Source organism: Conger conger, chromosome 9 (genome assembly GCF_963514075.1).
Source record: "Conger conger chromosome 9, fConCon1.1, whole genome shotgun sequence".
NCBI lineage: Eukaryota > Metazoa > Chordata > Actinopteri > Anguilliformes > Congridae > Conger > Conger conger.
The window spans coordinates 25,238,803-25,255,950 of record NC_083768.1 but is presented as its reverse complement, the minus strand read 5'-3'; the positions used below and the strand labels follow the sequence as shown (position 1 = coordinate 25,255,950).

At 40.9% G+C, this 17,148-nt stretch overlaps 1 protein-coding gene across 6 annotated transcripts in view; it reads left to right on the top strand.

The window, feature by feature from the left end:
• Nucleotides 1-2,007: 2,007 nt before the first annotated feature.
• The window catches only part of arpp21 (cAMP-regulated phosphoprotein, 21), a 78,208-nt gene continuing 63,067 nt past the window's right edge, over nucleotides 2,008-17,148 (top strand). For 4 of the 6 annotated variants that reach the window (XM_061254125.1, XM_061254128.1, XM_061254126.1 and 1 more), the window contains exon 1: nucleotides 2,027-2,128. The gene's annotated coding sequence lies outside the window, so the exon portion shown is untranslated. Of the gene's footprint in view, nucleotides 2,129-17,148 lie in introns of all 6 variants that reach the window. The other 2 variants (XM_061254123.1, XM_061254124.1) reach the window with 2 other exon arrangements.

The following is a 17,148-nucleotide window of genomic DNA, read 5'->3' as shown; positions in this document are numbered from 1 at the left end:
CAAAATGTGTTGTCCTGGAGGTAGACATGGAGGTGTCTTCGGAAATGACACATTTTGTGTTGTTTTTAACACATCTGTTTTCAGCCTGTATAATTCTACTGTTATTTTTTAAACAGCGCATTTACCTTCATTTCCTGAGGATGCGTGCAGAGCGCCTCTAAAGCAATGCGACTGCACAGCTCATCTGTCCTTTAGAGAGTCAGCCTGCATACCCACAGCGGAGAGAGGAGATCTGGGTTGGCTGTGAACCTTGGGTGGCCCTTCCTTCTCCTTCAGTGGTCTGCCTCCACTGCTGCCCCTTCACAGGGAGTCTCAGGCTCATTGGAGAAGGGCACAAGGGTGCAATCAATATGGCCGACGGGGGTGGTGACGGTGGTGGTGGGAAGCACTAAAAATATTCCTAAAGGTATTTTTGACATCTTCTTAACTGTGCATACCTGAAAACAACTTACAGTATGTGTTCCAGGAACTGAGGGCTGAGGGACGATGGGTGTGTGTGTGTGTGTGTGTGTGTGTGTGTGTGTGTGTGTGTGCATGCGTGTGTGTGTGCATTAAAGAAGAAGTCCCCCTCCCCTCAAAATGGGCATGAGATGAATAGCCATCATGATGAAGGGAGTATTTAATTCAGAAGAGTGAGTTTTTTTTCTCCCCCAGTGCGAAGGCAACCACAAAAGAACCACAAGCACTACAGTTGATATTCCAACAGGACAGGATTATTGTGGAAAGTGAACGCCCTAGGTGAGCTCCGTGGCTGGCTTTATTGTTGGGGTGATTAATTAATGGGTCGGCACTGGGGGACGGCGCTCTCTGGGGCCTTTTGTCGAAGCGTACAGAACGCAAAATCCCCCGGGGAAGCGGAATTTGTTCAGAGAGAGCGAGCGTTGCGCTGATGTAACTCACAGGAGCACTGCGCACAGTAGGCTACGTTTCCTTATCGCTATTGTCACGATTCACTTGAAGTCCATGTGTGCTCTTACTTCTCTGACATGGCTATTAGTGTGAAAAACATGCCTTCAAAAATGTAGCACAGAAAGTAACACTGCACTTTGTGCCAACAGTAGTCACTTTTTAAAGTTCTTATTTTGTGTTATTTATCTGAAGTGCTTTTGATACTATTTTCAGAAACAGCAGCTTTCTTCCTAAACATATTTTTCCATGGGGTCGAAAGTATGAAACGGATTAGAATATGTGTGGCTCCAGTATACACGTTGTATACACTACAGCTGAAACAACAACTAGAGTTCCATCACTTTCTTCTGCATGCAAAAAAAATTCACACATGGTTGGTGTGGTCTGCCCTTTGAATGACAACCTTGTTGAAGTATGCAGGACAAATGCTAGACAAATGTAGCTGGGCAAATGCTTCGGTAGGAAATTGAGAATTTAATTCCGTTCAGATAACGTTGCGATAACAGTAAAACGTCCGAAAATGGGCAAATAAAAATATACTTCGAAGCCGTTTCCCCTAACCAATGCTCAGACTTAAAATTAGGAACATGTCTATATGCACAGTAATGCATCATACACTGGCGTGGTGATATGCAGATCTAATTCATTAATACCATTCTACGATTGTATTAACAGCTTATTCGTCATACCCGTTGTTTGGCTTTATTCATTAATGACTGTACTTAGGAAAATGCGTAGGTTATTGCCCTGTATGCGCAGCAGACGATTTCTGAATCGACGGCATTAATAACTCAATTTACCCAGTATTTCTGTCACAATTAAATGATTCCGCAGTCAGTAAGCTGTAGATCACTTTTTCACTGTTGCCATGTCGTCATGACGACCATCACTTTGGCGAAGGGTAGCTTCGCACCGACCTCATTGTGTGTGGGGAGCGCTAGCTCTCTCTCTCTCTCTCTCTCTCTCTCTCTCACTCACTCACTCTCTCTCTCTCGCACACACACAGTGCGTGTGTTTGTTGTGTGCGCGCGCGCGTTTGCGTATGTGCTTGTGTGATCGCGTGGGTGGAGTAAGCTTGCTCGTATTCTCTTCCCTGATAGCAGTTTGGGAGAGCGAGGAGAAATCATGTTGTCCGACCAGAGAGGTCCCTAGCAGCACTGCTCAGCTGTGACGCCGGGAAATCAGATCGGGTCCTGGGACAAGGATACTCTTTTTTGAGGTAAACGGTCCAACCTTAATTTGACAAAAATATCGCATAATGTTTTTTTGTTTTTTTCCAAAATATGTATATGTGTAGCTTACATCTTCACCATTAAGAGTTTATGTGGTCTAAGCATTCATTTATGTGTTGCTTGTGTCGTTGGTGTGAATGTCTCGTACACAAAGTTATGTTGTTGTTGCTGTTATTACTCGTAAGGTTGGCTATTACACTTTGAGGGGAAATAGAATGGCCAGACAGGCAATATGCGTATAGCGGGCTAAAAAACCACATGGGCTAGAAATTACTTGGATGTGTTCTCAAAACGGCCCTTTGAAAATATGATTGTTTACGTTATTAACTCTGTTTGAGAAATTGACATAACGTCGGTTAATAGAGTTCCAGTGTGTCTTGGTCGTGTTGGAATGAATTATCATGTTGGCCGTTATGATTATGTCGTAACAAGGATATAACATGGTTTTAATGCTACAGAATCCTAACGCGTGTATGGTTGATCTCAGAGCATATAGCCTATGGCGCAAAGTTAAGATGAACGTAGATCAAATCATTTCTAGGCTATATTTTTCCTAATAAGGAGCAGCAGGTAGCCTATTCAAATAGGTTACATCAGCTGCGTTGCCAAAAAAAGTCGTTGCGGACGAAAGTCGCCAAAACAAACAAACAAACAAACAAAAACAGACGAAAGTCAATTTGGAAATAAAATGAAAATTCTAAATTTAATGGAACTGTATGGGCAACGTTACAAATGAAGTGAGCAGTGGTTAGTGTATGAATTGGAAAGCTACTGAAAATAAACTTTTGACGCATAACACACTAGCCTATAAATGAAATCGCACTTGTAAATGTAGTATTCATTCTTAATAGACGTTTCTAGTCGGGCTAGAGAATATTTTTGGTGCCCTTCATATTATCGGATAAATGATACCTACACGTGTGGTGATCCATGGGTTCTTCTTAGAATGCGGAGACGGGAAATTGGGCGTTAAGACAACACATTAACCAGGAAAATATAGCTCATTATAGCCTACAATTTCAGAGCGAAGGGCGGACAGTTGCAATACATTTTGGCTTCAGTGGGGTGACTAACTACACTTGGAGAGAGATAAAAACAAGGCAATACTCGATTGCCTTTTTTTGAAACAGCAGCTGCTATTCTGTGCCGTTATTGCAGACCGCTTTGTGTAGTTGTCAGAAGTATGAAGTCCGCAAACAGGCGGTGTCTCCTACCAAATATAGAGCGTCAGTCGCAGCTGGAAATGCCAGAGGGAAAAAATGGATCGAAGACCACAGTCGCAGTATCAGAGACTGGAGTGGAGCGGGAAGTTAAGATTTTAGGTGTAGGCTACTGGGTGCGGAACAGTGTGCTTCATTAAAGCCAAAAGGCAGATCACGCTGTCATGCAGGTGGAACTCAATCGCAGCATCAGCGGGTGATGGTACCCTCGCCAACAACCGACGTGTGACGGTTGCGCAAAGAATTGTCAGACTGGGCTACAATAAAATCCTTTAACTTTATTGAGAATTTTTGAATGCCAGTTTTACTCCCCGCGTGTGTGCTGGTATGACTTAGCGACAGTAGCCTATTTAGTAGCCTATTTTCATCGAATAAAGCTTACCCGTGTTCTCTGTTTATGGTGATGATTCGGCTGCAGGCTCTGTGAATGTTTTCCTTGGCTCGAGTGTTAATTGCTTTCTACTGGTCTGTGATGGGCGCTGTGATATAACAAATCATTTTGACTTCATGTAGTGAACTGACAACTATATATGTTGCCTTGCATTTAATGTGCATTTTTATGAATTCGTTGCGGCCAGTATACACGCAATTAGTAGCATTTCATTACGGCTACTTGAACTACTGACCAAATGTAATTGATGGGTTCAGACATTTACGGCACAGGCTTTTTTATTTTATTTTATTTTGGAACCAGTTAATGGTCTTTCAATGGACGCAATAATTTGTGTAATCTCATAGGTAAGGCAACTCCTAGCATACAAAACGTCTTGTCTTTGTATGGGTTTGTGTCCCTGATCATCGGCCTCGATGTATTGTCGTTGCACTGTAGTCGTGTAGTAAGTGTTCAGAGTCCGTTTGCTCTGCCTTGTGTCATCTGTATTGTAATGTCATATAGGAGCCGAACTGGCACCAGCTTCATTCATAACCGTGTGATGCACAGTCAAACCGCTGCATTGTTAAAGCTGCTCACCTCCCTTGATTCACATTCACCGAGCATCCAGAGACACCCAACATCTCTAAACTTAATCCCTTAACCTATAACTTGTTCCCTTGAACACCATATGGAAATCTCTGCTGAACAGGACAATTTCAATCTAGTCTAGTCTAGCACATCTAGTAATGCAATATTTTGCTTTTGAAAAAAAAAGGAAAAAAAAAAGGAAAAAAAAAAAACTACATTATATGTACAGACATTGTATTGTACAGGAGTTATTCTAGGGCAACGATGCATTGTGCTCTCCCATTCGAGTATTCTGTGTTTATGGTTGATGTTCATTATCCTACCACAGAAATTGTTTCAATTTTAAGTGGCTCAGTTTTTTTTAATGAAAATCATGATGGACCATAATTGATACAGTGCAGTTGTATTTTATCGTGCTCTATGCCGTGTAATGATACAATGCCCAGAGGAACAGAAATGGCTCCAAATCAAATATTATTACTTATAAAAATGTAATGCATATGCATTTAATTGGATTTTGTTCATTGCAATGTTAAAATAACAAAAGATTATAATAATTTAAAAACCATATCTATATCACTGATTCAGTAATTATGACAACTGCAGTGGGCTCATAGTCAAAATAGGGTATACTAATTTTAAACAAACATTTTTTACTTTTCTATTCTTTTGTCTCTGCCTCCCTCTTCTATTTTACATGTAAATCTAAGATGGTATAGCCTACTGCTATGTTTCAACAAATGGTGAAATGTAGTCTACTATATATTTAAATGTGTTTCATATATTTAAACTAACGTAGCCTTGCAAGAAAAACCTCTGAAATGTAGAGAAAAGGATACTTTTTCAATATAAGCTGTGAAATAGTCCTAGAAATAGTCCCAGCCCAAAAATTGGCTGTTATAAAATGGTTCTATAGGCTAAAGGTTATATAATTAAAAAATAAATTCTCATTTTTTAAAATTCACATCATGTCATTATTTTTAATGTGAGAATAAAAAATGTAAAAAGCTAACAGTCTTACCAAAGGAAATGCATTCATCAGACACAGCCACTGCTTCATAAATCTCAGCACCACTTAAGAACAGCGGTGCAGTCTTTTTTCAAGCTTGCTCGTTGATACATTGCTTCTGGTGAAGTGTGCAGCATTTGGGAGTCCATTGTAATACCTCTTGCTAATAAGCCCCAATCCTGTGACCCTCTTCTGCTGATGAGCAACAACTTCCCTCTTTTGCATCATTTGGCTGGAAGACGGCTGCCTCATCGCTTATTGGTCCCCAAGCCCCCCCCCCCACCCACTTACATGCTTCACAGCCCCCATTCCCCCCCACCCGGCCATCACACACACACACACACACACACACACACACACACACATGCCTTTGAACTGCCTTGATATATTCTGGAACGGTAGGAAATTTAACAGCAGGATGTATTGTTCCACTGCTGATCACCCCTTTAGTACAATTACCGCGTGTTCAAGAATAATAACCCCCGATGGATTAATGAGCGGTGTGTACGACTCATACCTGTAATTACGTACCAACCGTATGCCATTCCACAACCAAGAAGAAGAAGAAGAAGAAGAAGAAGAATGAACCCATGAAAAGGAAGATGAAAAAAAACAGAAAAAGCTGATACGGCGGAACCAGTAACGGTAGAGAAGTGCTTTTGACCCGTTCGCCGTGTCGTGGATTCACTGTTTTTCCCCAAGATTTTGCTCCTGGTAATGGATTTTATCATCCTAGCGCCTGTGGTAAAATATGCATCACTGGGGAAGAGTTCTCCGCCCCTCCCCTGTGTCTCCTGCTCCTAATGGAAGCTCCGTAATGAAGTCTAGTTCTCACAGCCAGCGACATTTAATAGCGGATTTGGGTGATAATGAATTTCTAATATGTCTCTGTCTGTTTCCGCAGATCTGCGTGTTTTTTGTGTGGCTGCAGTCAGTCTGTCGCTCTCATACCATCATGTGAAATCTTTAAGCACCTTTGTAGCATTGTTTCCCCCCCCCCCTCCCAATCACGACGAGGCAGATACCGGTGCAAATATATACAGAGTGAGAAACATTAACAATCTCATGTTTTCTGTGTTGGGCTGTCAAGAGTTGGCATCTGTGTGAAACATTGTCTCTTTGCCTGGAATAAATCACCTGACTATCAATCTATCTACCGCCCAGTCACCACCCCCTCTCCCCACCCCCCCATCCACCCATCCTGCCTCCGCTCACACTACCCAAACCCCCCCACCCCCCCTCCCCGCCCCCTGCAGTTCCCCTGTCCTCAGTAGAGTAAATGTTCAGTCAGATCTTATGACTGTCCTGAGCGGTAGAATCGGCGTTGGCATCCCGTGATTGCATCTGGGGACGCGGCGTGGATGTCTTCATTTGGCCGGGCCTCCTGACGTTTGCCTTTCTATGGAGGTGAGAGAGCAGCCTTTTCAGTAAGTGGCAGAAGAAACAGTGCTGGGACAGTGGTGCGTGTTCCAGACACTTACCCACAGTGGACAAACCCCCCCCACCCCTCCCCCGCCCCACATCTGTTGCCATTCAACAGACTTAAATGTGAAACACAAGTGTTATAATAGCAGATAATAAAAGTTGATGCACTTATGGTGAAAATGTAAGCGTCTTTTCAAGACATGGATGCAATTAATCAGGAATACATACATACTATATATTTGTACATACATTGAATCCAGTAGGTCTATGTTGTGCATCAAAAGTAGATTGGGTTTAATATTTGCAATTTGGTGAATAGGCCTACAACATACACCAACATACAAAGTTGGTAATATGTTTCTGAAATTACAGACCTGATATTATCAAATACAAGAATTTTGTGATTCTATCTTTATAGCCCAGATGACAAATATGTTCACATGAAAGAGGCGATTTACTGTTCAGATGTTTTGTTTTATTGTATTGAAAGGGTTGTTGTTGTTCACAGTCTCACAGAAAGCTGTGAATATTTGTGCTAAAAACGTGTAAAGACTGGAAACCGCACAGAAACACCTGTAGCGCGGTAAAGCGCTCTACGTCTTCTCAGTGTCTGTAACTACAGCACCTGCAAAAGAAACATGCTCCTTGGCCACCAGGCCCCACCAAGACACTCTCACTGCACCTGGCTGGAGTGTCAGCATCGCGGTGCCCTATCTACAACAGAAATCAAAAAACAGCCGTAGCTCTCATACCCCAACCATCATCCACTGGGTGACTGAAGCGAGTTATTCACAGATAGAGCTCTGGCACTCAACCGTTGAGTAGATGACACGAGGTGAGATACTGATGACGTAAGTGCACCAATGGTGCCTCTTCGTAATGCCATGCCACACACTGACCGTGAAGTACAAACAAAATTGTGCCTTTCTGTTGGAGCGCTTGGATAGCTGTTCTTGTTGTCCAAGTGTCGTTTCAGATGGACGACAACATTCGCAGAGAACAGGGCAGTTGTAAGATAGCGGAGAAGGATTTTTTTTTTTACTGACCTTTAATACCATATCATCAATGATAGTTTACAGTAGATGCAGAAGGCTCTACCAGGTGAACTGCATTGCGTTCATGGAACACATGACAGAAGCACCTCGTTGCACTTCAGTTACCCACGGCCAGATTGCTAACTGTAAGTCCTGATGTAGGCTACCCTACTTTTAACTTGAGATATATTTGAGTGAAATCCTGAAATCCTGAAATCCAGAAATCCCAAAGCGGAGTTTGTCTTGCTATTCACAAAATTGTCAGTCAATACAGTGCGAAGTGATCGTATTCATGTCCCTACAGTGTTTTAGCTTTGATCCCAATCCATTCTCAGCGTGAAACTAATAGTCTTCCCAGTTTCAATAAGCTGAGTGCGCAGCAATGCTGTTAAAATGGTCGGTCGACATAGTTTTTCTTTATGCATACATTAAATATTTACAGTCTTACAAGCTATTACACAGTATCTTTTATATAGCTGTTACATAGTGAGTAAATGTATTATATTTCATTGCAATCATGTGATACCAGCAGTGGATGCCGGTTTTTCATCCTCCTCTCGCTGTATAATGAAACTGCTGAGAGTGTTGGATTGCCGCTCCTGGAAAATTGTTATCGTGAACGCAGGTAGAAGTCCCCATACTCCAGTTTTGAGTGAGATTAGAATTTATGCAGTAGCTGCCATCATGGAAGGGGCAACCAAGATTCTCCAATTTCTGATCGTGGTTTTCCTCACGATATTCCTTGGATCGGCACGGAGTGTTTTCAGGGAGTGTGAGTGTCTGAGTGTTCCTGTGCAGGCTGTCAGAACCCCCGCCACACGTGCTATCTCACATCTCTATATGTCATTATGTACATTCGGGTGCTGGTGAACATCTGACCTATGACCTCAGCCCCCCCCCCCCCCCCCCCCCCCCATCCTCACACCTGCCCCTCAGTGCGTCAGGATGTTTGAGGGCCTTGTAGAATCGCTTGTATTTTATATTAGTTTCCTGAGGGTGAGAGGTAAAAACAATGCATTATTATAATGTAAATTGATGCATTCATATTACTTTACATCATAGACAGCGATAGAGAACCCTGAATGGAATTCAGCTGATATTAAATAAATATAAGCTCATACTTTTTTATGCATTATTAATATTGTCATTTCTATTGCCATCAACAACGAATGTTACATTTTATATACATATATTATATATTTTATATATATTTTATTATATACAATTGTACAATTCCCCTTCACCAACAAAAGATTATCCTTGGTGTTGAGGATTCTCTGTGTGTGCACCTCCTCACTAGCAGTGATTACTGCAGTAAATATACACTAGCATGAAAATGGTCTCTCGCCTATTTTTTCGCCAAACTGTACGTATTAGTTTGTCATAATTTAGCGAAACATCACCCGCTTTGCTGAATATGGACCACTACATTATGGCAGCCAGACAAGCTTGCAGAAGCCCCCTCCTTCCCAGCATGTATTGAGAGCATTTTTCCATTAATATTAATACCTCCAATATTCTGCAGCAAAAAAGTAATTCAGTAGGTAATAGGGTAGATAGAAGGCCTGTGCTGCAAGTATGTACCTGAGTGACGTTTGCGTATGTATTGCGACATGCAATACGCATTTTAAATGGTAGCTAAAACTATATTTGCAGTTTGTTCATATGAAATGCTGTTAGACAGCAGGCAGTACCACCCCCCCTCCTTCAGGTGTTGAGGGAGGAGAGAAGTGCCCAAACAGCAGAAACTTATTCCTTTCCCCCTCAAGCAATTTGTTTTGTGAAACCTGCTTCTGCGTTTCCAGGAGGGGCACGGAGCAGCGTAGGAACCCACCAGTGGTTGAGCAGCATCTGTTATCGAACTGATGATGGATCTGTTTGTGACGACTCTAATTAAAATGCACAAAACACACACACACGCACAAACACGCATGCACAAACGCTCACACACACATTTTGACTCTTGCTGCAAGTGGAGGCTTCCTGGCCGGAAACTGACCCCAGGTTTTCTCTGTCGGTTCTTAAGCGCCCAATCTGCATCAGGAGGTCTCTGGCTAAATAACCTCCCCGGATTGATCGGCAATTGAATTTGAGGAGGGAGAAGAGCGGGAGCGGCTCTCCCAGAGCTGCCTCCAGCCATAAGCAATACGTGGCTTTGTGGCAGATTCCCACACGCTGATTTAGTGAGGTTACATAGGCCTGTTGTCTCTGTCTCGGTCCGTCTCTTTATTTTCGTCCTCTTCCTTGCGTTCTTTCTCTGAATCTGTCTTGGTCAAGCCCTTCTTTTGCTCTCTCTCTCTCTCTGTCTCTCTCACATGTGTGCAAAGAGAGTATCATTAGCCTCAAATCATATAATGTGAGCGGCAGCTGTTGTTTCTAAGTAAAGACACTTGTACTGCAGTCCACAGTGACACAGCACAAGGAGACAGGCTGTACTTAGCAAAGTGAGCTTGTCCAGTGAGGATATATTTGTCTCTAGAAAAAACAAGCTCAATCATGGCTTTACTGGCACCTGTTTCTCAAACCTATGTCGAAACATGATAATAGTGACTCTGATACAGAAAACTCCCTGAAACACTTATATTTCCCCACTACTTGTGACTTTTATAGTTCTGCTACTTTTAAAACAATGGTAGATCATCCACACCATTGATAGGAAATGTCTCATAGCAAGTTTTTCTTTGCCTCTTGTTTGCTTAAAATTAGATGCGTGCTACAAGAGCATAGCGCTGATGCAATTTTGCGCCTGCCTCTTTCTGAAGGAATCATTTTGTTCTGATGCTAATATCATGCAAGAGGAAAGAAGTAGTATTATCTTACCCAACGTGATCAATTTCCAATGTCAAATCCACTTAAACGAAAAGCAATGCTATTTCAGAGTGCCTGAATTAGACCCCGGTGCGCACATTACGGGCTAATGGCATGTTCAATAGAATTACACCTGATGTCGCGGGCAGACTTCGGTGCGGTCTGTGATAGGGTTTCCATTTAAACAGGGTTGGGAAAAAAAGCACCCGCTAGATTCACACAGTCAGAGGACAGTAGATCAGTTCCATCTGATCGCGTGCCAGTGACAACGTGCTGATAGAAATTATGCTAATTTGGCATTTAAAAAAAAACTCAACTGCTGTCGCGATTGAGCTGCTAGATAACGTCAAAATTGAACATCTCGCTAATGAACGCCATCTGCGTGTGCTGTAACCCAGACAGAGGGTGGGACTCATTTCGCTAACCCGCTTTCGCCCCCGCCCTCCTCCCTCAGCGACCCCCACCACCACCATTAATATTCTGGGTGTGCATACGCACAGCTTCCATCCACCAATTAAGATCACATGCCCAAAGAGTCCTTTATGACATCTGATGCATAGAATGGTTCATTGATTTTGTGGCAGTTGGCAATTATGTGAAGAAACGGTGAAACAGCCCATCTACTAACAACAGCAGATTTTCCCTGAGGCTGGCGGGACTAGCCGCTGCACGGTCTTGGTTGAGTTTCAAGTAGTACGGGAACCTCACAAGATGTCTGCTCTCCAATTGGGTTATGTGTGCTATACTAACCAGGCCCTGGCCAGTTGGGAAATAATAGTATACTGTAATATGTTTAAAGACACATTATAATTCGGTTTTCTTTTGCCGGCCTAGGATGGTGTGACATGTTCCCATTGAAAGTTCATAGTTTCTTTAGAAACAATCCTGCATTCACACACACACACACACACACACACACACTTATACATTAAATCCCAACTCATACAGCCATCAATAATTTTATTTTGGAAGTTTGTATACTGATAGTGTGTATTGTCTTGTTTTTAACAATAACTTTGTTGACAAACACCAAATGAAGCCTTGCAAAATGTGTATTCATTCAGCAAATGTCAGGTAAGCTCTCCACGTTGATTCTGAGTACACCTTGTGATCTGTCTTTGCAAAAAGGAAGATCAATGGATGCCTTCAACCAGTGTACTTTAGACTAAGTAAAGCACAAGTTACTGTATGCTTTAGTATATTTTTAGGAAATATACTTAAATGAATATGCTTATTAATGAGAATGTACTTAATGTATTGTAATTGAATGTAATTATTGTACGTCGCTTTTGATAAAAGTGTCTGCTAAATAAATGGAATGTATTAACATACTTAAGCATACTTAAAAGTATAATTCATTGTAATTTAAATCAGTACATTTTAAAATGTGCTTCAGTATACTTCAACCTAAAATGTATTAGTTTGAGATCCCAGAATATAATCTAAATGTATTTACAGTGCTGTGAAAAAGTCTTTGCCCCCTCCCTGATTTCTCTATTGAGTGAATCTTCCCACAAGATCAGGGTAGTGTGATGGTGTGAGGATGCTTTGCTTCCTTGGGGGAAAACCCACATTTTCTAAATTCAGTTAACATAGCTTTTGTAAACTCAGAAATTTGGGTTCTAACAGCAGAGGCAAGAAAGAAGGCAAGTTGACCAAATGATTAATGACAAGTACAGACCTTAGGACGATCAATGGCTGACCTATGATTTAGCATTCAACACTTGTGTCTAATATTGTGAAAAATACACAGGGAAAAGTCAATTTCAAAATGAAGCACAATTAAAGTATTCAATTAGATTTAATGTTACTTACAAGCCAGATATGGAGTTTATGGCAGCTGAGAAGACATACTTCCTCAGGGTTTTTGTACTAAAGTAAGCCTACATTCTATGTATTTATTTACTTACTTACTCATGTACATACTTACATACTATCTTACTGACTTTGTTCGTGGTGGGGGCGGGGGGTGGGGGGTGGCTGCAGTGCAACCGAGCAAGGCCCGCCCTCTGGTCGGAGTGCTGATGGGTAGAGCCGGCGCGTACTTTTAATAGCAACATACTGACATTCTGCTCTGACTTCCCAGAAGTCGACAGGGCCGTCAATGTCTCGATAAAACACCCAGGACACGGAATCCTCTTTGTCCTGGTTAATTTCTTTTTTCCTCCTCCTGCTGTTTAATGAACAGGTTCAACACCCATTCAGCCGTAAAATAAAGAGTTTTGCCTTGTAATGATAAAATCTGGACGACTAAATGGTTCCGGTGAACACAGACAGATCTTGAGAGCGTTTCACATCTTTCGTTGTAAGAGCATTATGTTGCGTCTCTACATATTATTTAAAAATAATAAATAAATAAAAATTAATCAAGACACAGAGCTCCGCGAACACAACTTTTGGAAATTGAAGATTACAAATAAGATCTGTGGTTTCATGTTAATTGTATGGGCGTACATTACTGTTTATAGTTGAGATTATTTATTTATTTATTTATTTATTTATTTATTTATTTATTTATTTATTTAGTAATGGATACAATGTCCCAATTGGATAGATCTAGACGACGACACACTTATTAAGACGTTTAGGCCTGAAGTGAAAAGAAATAGTCCGTAGAAATATTTAGAATAACATAAGATCCTATGTGAAATTCTGCAGAATGACATTATGAAGTCATTACAACCTCCGTACTCTGAAGGTGAAATAATGACCTACCTTCATTACGCAACCTCAAACAACCCTTAAAACAGCCAAGCGGCTGTTTTCATAACCTCTTTGATGTCGGTGCTCCGTTACCGTCATTTAAATCGGTCCCAGTGGTGAACGGAATCGACCACCGTCTGTTTGAGATTAGAAATGCTAATCCCACTCCTCATTTGCAGATAACTCAAAGGGCTTCGTTTTTAACCGAAGGTTAGTTCAAACCCCGCGTTTTCGGGAGCGGTAATGAAAGGAGGGGGTTAAGGAGCAAGAGGCTCTGTGGGATCCGCTGCCAGTTCGTTCTACATAAACGCTATTCCACGCGGAATGGACAGCTCAGATGTGCGGAGCGCAATTAAAATAAATTGAGCCGTCTTGTGCAGTTCGTCTTTTACCAGTCGGGAGAGGGAGAGTAGGGTACATCGTTTCTCACGTGCACATGATCACGCACATATTAACCAGAAAAATGCTTTTATGTTTTTATGTTTTTGTTTTTATTTTAAATGTAAATTTGAAGACGTACTTCAAATAAAATATCACTAGTAAGGAGCTGGCTGTGCGGCGTTACTTTGGGGCATTACTTCTTGCGCACGTCGATATCTTTGATCATCTGTCTTGAAACACTGTTTGTTTGAGCTTTTCTCCTTAAAAAAGAAAAAAAGAAGATATTGTGAGAACTTTGCTTTTGTTGTACAGTATTTGATGTTTTCCTTGGCGAGGCTTCGCAATTTCCTTACTAAGCAATGGATTTGTGTGTAATTCAGTTATAGCAGGAGCTGTCAATCTATGTGTAACAGATGTAGCCTTCATTTTTCTTAAGTCTTCTGCTGCTGTAGCCTATCCACTTAGAGGTTTGATGCATTGTGTGTCCAGAGATGCTCTTCTGCATACCACTGTTGTAATGCTTGGTTATTCACATTTCTGTAAACTCTAAAGACCGTTGTGCATGAAAATCCCAGGAGATCAGCAGTATCTGAGATACTCAAACCACTCTGTTTGGCACCAACAATCATTCCACGGTCAAAGTGACTTAGATCACATTTTGTCTGAAAAACAGCTAAAACTCTTGACCACGTCTGCATGCTTTTATGCATTTAGTTGCTGCCACGCTTAAACATTTGCATTAACAAGCTGGTGTACAAGTCTACCTAATAAAGTGGTCACTGAGTGTATATTTATACTGCCATTATATTTTGCATTCACCTGAAACAGTCTATGGTCTAGTAAGAGATATTGCCAGCAAGGTAGCTGCTGATAATGACCATAATCAACAATGGATAAGCCTTTTTCATACCCTTAAAGCCCAATTGGTACCTTTAGCATACATCACCAGGACAGCTATGCAGATTTGACATTCTTATGAAAATTAGGAAAAACCCTGCTTGTCAGATGAGTATGCCCCATTAATGTAGTGGGTGAGCATTAAAACCGTTGAAAAATATGAAGCACCACATTAAATGAGAAAACTTGTTGAACATAACATGGGCAGAGTCTCTGAACATAGAGTCTTTTGACTGCTCAAATACTAATGCATCCGTATGAGTGCATTTCAGTGGCTGTTAGAGAGGATCGACAGTGAATTATGGGTCATTTGCATAAAATGGAAAGCACAATTTTTTATTTGACATAATTTTCATTTTTCCTGTCATTTTTAAGCCATGCAGTGAAATATAGACAGCAACACAAGAGGGAATAGTGGAGTTCTCTAGAGACAGAATAGCTGAGCACCTTGGAAAAATATTGGGTCCAGCGTTTGAGATTTATCCCTTGTGGTGTGTTTTTGTGAGCCTTCTTCAGTCAGAATGAAGAAGACACTTCAGAATTGATATAGCCATGGTGCTACCACACATAATGTGCAATTTTTTGGTGTCAATGTTGCACTGAATTATCTCCTTCAAATTCCAGTGTCAGCAATTTAATCAGTTAATCTAATTATATTTAGTGCAACAAGATTAATAAATAAACATATAAAGAAAAAATAAAATAAAGATTTTTAGGCAAAGTAGAAAATCTCTCCTTGACCCATTTATGACTGAATTGCGGTACCAAACATAGTTGGACTTCATGAATGTAATAGAAACAAGTATTCAAGAGCACTGATATCAAGCAGTGTATTGTACAGGTAAGAATAGGAATACGCTCCGAGAAACTGTCTTGGTTACTCCATGGCCAGGGCTTACTTTAATGACATTGTAGTGGCTTAAGGTGGGTGTTGCTTACCAAAGACAGAGGGGAAGTCCATGTTCGAGTTTTGGTGTTTCTGTTGCCTGAAAGTAATGAAATAATGTTACATGATTTGCCTCAACAGTAAGCCCATATTTGGTATAATTTTAATTTGCTTGTAGCTTCCTTCAGTGTGGCATGTTCCTTCTTTTGGTATGTTGTAATGCAAGCAGAATAGTTATTTTTCTTCTATCTAAATATGAATTATGCAGATAGTGAGACCATGGGTTATATGGCACTATTGTTATGTACGACACTGAGGACCCAGACGCAGACCAGCGGATAATCCAAAAACGTAATTTATTAGTCCAATTTCGTAGCCAGGAGATCCAATACAAAGACAAAAACAGAAGGCAAAAGAATGGTTGAAAAAACAGGCAAAAAGCTAAAAAATCCAGAATATCAATAGGCGAAAGTACAAGAGGGCGAAGGCAAAAACTGAAGTCACAAAAACAAAGCAGAATATCAAAAACCAGAAAATCAGAAGGGCAAAACAAGAGGGTAAGGCAAGCTCGGAAATCAAAGGCGAAGGGGTGTCTTTTGGAATCTCAAGAAATAGGCTTACGGGTAATTTGGCACTATGACTGATCAACGTTCTGACACTGGTTCAAACAGAGACTGAGGTTTAAATACATGAGAGAAGGTGACAATCTAGGCGGGGCTGGGAAAAAGGGGGGCTAAACAAATAGACAACAGGTGGGGAAATATAATAGGGTAATAACATAATAACGGGAGGGAGACGAAAACGCGGACTGGATGCACGTAACCAAACATGTAAAACATACGGCTCCGGATTTGGGAGTAGACATTTGCATAGATTGAAGACGTAGTGATAGTCAGAGACAGGTGCGAACACTTCGCTGAAACTAAGCGAGTAATTAGGGATAGCATGGGGAGGCGGAGCTATAGAACAGTGCAGAAAAACTAAGAGATTGCGTTAGTGAATTAGTTACGTGAATATTTCTAAACTACCCAATAAAAGTCATTGTTAGTTAGTTAGAGAGACAGTAAGTGTATTAATCGGATTTGTACTGTACAATACCTAGATTAGTAGTAGTTAGTAAGAATAGTGCTTTACAACATTTAACTACCAAGAAAAAGCAGGAAGTAAGAATCGCGAGTTTGGAAGGAACGTTTGAAAACCCGAAACTATCGTAAACACCCGAATAGTGGGACACGCAGACAGGGGAGTGACTAGGCTGGTAAACATTCAGACGCAGACATAACAGGGGATGACAAATGAGAACTGTAATGGAAAACAATAACCAAGGATGTATGAAAAATGAATAAATAACAAGAATAAACATAAATACACACAGGACAAATACAGAAACATTACAACTATACCATTTAATAAAAAATCACACTGTGTGTGGCTGTATAAAGTATGCATAACCTGTTCATAGCTGAAACATTATCACTGTGCAAACATAAGGTTTTATGGCAGGTCGTTTATTTTTTTTCAATATTTCTTTATATGAAACATGTTGCATCATTATGTTAGTCGTCATCAAGCTCTGCATTCTCTAACTGGTGCCCAAAAAAAAACAAAAAAAAAAAACATTTGTCTGGATGTTAGTAGGTTAATCTGTAATATGGAAAATGTGGCAATTGGTTTGGTCAATGA